Below are 2,491 nucleotides of genomic sequence, written 5' to 3'. Positions count from 1 at the left end.
ATTCATGCATTCTAATTTGTATTTGCGTAGATTATTTCAAACTTTTCCAATCTGATTGGTAAAGGAGATACACAATTGCTTGCCCTGTTCACTCAGATCCCAGATGCCTGGTTTCCCTCTTGGAGTTTTTCACCTCAAACTTCCAGCAAGTAATAATGTCCAAGATTAAACGGGTATGGGCAAGTCTAACGAATGGTAGATGCCGTTAGATTCACTCCGACAGCAAATTATGGCCCAATAAAACAAAACATCCAGGACAAAACACAGGGAGCAGTAAGAGGGGGTTTGTAAATCATGGTGGGGGGCCATTAGGAAATGGGATCTCGAAATGTACAGGAGTGGCATCCCAGGGTTCAGTAGCAGTAGAATCTGGTAGACTCAGGTAGCATTAAGGTGAGGGCAATAACCCGCATTTATATAGTGTCTTTGATATCGAAAAGTATTCTCTTGTCCAAAAGCTTGTCAAAGTAGGAAAGGATGTTAGGTGAGCATTTGCACAACGAAGAGGCGGTAGAGGTGCCAAGAGGTGGTACAGAGTTGGAGCAGGGTGTTGTCAGTGCACAAGCCTGCAAATGATGATGCCAAAGAGAACATGCAGATGAGGAAGAGGGAGGCCAAAGATTGTTTGGGGACGTGGAGGTAACAGTGCAGTGGTGGGAAAAGAAGTTGATGCTGGAGATGGTCAATCTATGATCCGATAAGTAAAGGAAGTCCCTGAAGTGGACTTAGAATCATACAACACAGAAGATGGCCATTCGGCCCAACGCGCACATGCCGGTTCTGAATTAGTCCCACTCACCATACACCCCTTCCCCCATAGCCTTGCAAAATTTTTCTTTTCAATTATATATCCAATTTCCTTTTGAAAGTTACTGTTGAACCTGCTTCCACCACCCTTTTAGGCAGCGCATTCAACTCAGATAAAACTAAGCTTTGGTAATAGCTTAAATGTGGAAGGTTACCTAGGTTTAGTGTTCAGACATTCTCCAGGTAGTTTACAAGACACACCCAAGCACAAAGCAGCATAAAAAAGGCAGACACGGAGGAGATAAAGCTTGTACCATGCTTGGGAAAAATCTAGAGAGGAACTTACTGGTGTATCTGGGGAAATCGTAGATGCTCAGATTGCACGGTGTGTGGCTTGTAGCATCCATCACCTGTTCTGGGGAAAATATCTCCAGCTTTTGAAGCAGGCGGAAGTATTGAACCTCAATGAAGACACAAACAGCAAGCTTACGAGTTAATTTAATCACCTTTCTGGGAAATACATGATTTGTTGAGGTTTATATTTTGGTTGCAGTCTTATTTTGGAAGTTAAAAATTACAATTACTGATGAGATAAAAATTGTCCGGAGTTTTGAGGGACAGGATCGTTTGCCTTCTCCTGTCTTCAATCCATAGATATTTCTGACTGGCCGTTCAGGATTCCGTTTCTTCACAAGTCCTTAGTGTCCTGTTAGTTGATTTCTAGCCGCTTCCCTTGTTTTTGCTTGGTACAATTCCTGCATCGTGTCAGTTCAGACGCTTGCTTCTGTGAGATAAAGGCGTGGTGGGATAATTATGATGGAAGGGTGTTACAGGAAACGTCGGGACCTGATAACCAAAACCTTTCACGTATTACTAGTACTTCTCACGGCGCTGGTCATAGTGAGGCAGGAGAAACACTGATTTATTCCACGTAACACACTATGTATATCAGGGCCATTGATTGAATAAGCCAACTGCATTTTTATTATACAGTATAGTGGCAATGTTAGTGGTACTTTCAGGAGTAAATTCTGTGATTTATGTTTATTTGATCCTCTTAGAGCTCAGGATACACAGGAAGATTCTGCAGGACGCAAGTGTGTAGCAGTATGAGGATGGGGTGGAACGGACATCAAGAGGGGTTACCATGTGGTTTAGTGTTGAGAGAACGCACTGGAATGTGACAGCACTGAGATGGAGAGGTAGAGTCTGGCTGGGATGGAGGGCAGTACTTGGGTGTGAGGGGTAGTGGGCCAGCACTAGATAGCAGCTTTGGATCATGGCAGTGGTGAGAGGGTGGTACTGGGGTACAATGTCAGAGGAGGGGATCTGGAGCAGCAGGCTTTGGAAACTCTTGACGGAGCAGGGGGGAGGGGCTCCTTGTTTTTCCCAGAACTGTAAAGGAACTATCAAGCTTTGGTAGGAGTGGAATAGAGGGCTCAGGGTGTTGGACAAATAAAAGTGGAGTGGGGGGCGGGGGGGTCCTGTAATCCAGGAAAGGAAATCCAGGGAAGGGGAAAAAGAGAGTCTGGAAGGTGGGTGGGGACTATTAAAAGAAAAAAAAAGACTTGCATTTATATAGCACCTTTCACAACCTCAGAACATCTCAAAACGCTTTACAAACAATGAAGTGTAGTCACTGTTGTAACGTAGGAAATGCAGCAGCCAATTTGCACAAGATCCCACAAACAGCAATGTCATAATGACCAGATCATCTGCTTTAGTGACTTTGGTTGTTGGATAA

Source organism: Heterodontus francisci, chromosome 48 (assembly GCF_036365525.1).
Source record: "Heterodontus francisci isolate sHetFra1 chromosome 48, sHetFra1.hap1, whole genome shotgun sequence".
Taxonomy (NCBI): Eukaryota; Metazoa; Chordata; class Chondrichthyes; order Heterodontiformes; family Heterodontidae; genus Heterodontus; species Heterodontus francisci.
This window is presented reverse-complemented; position numbering follows the sequence as displayed.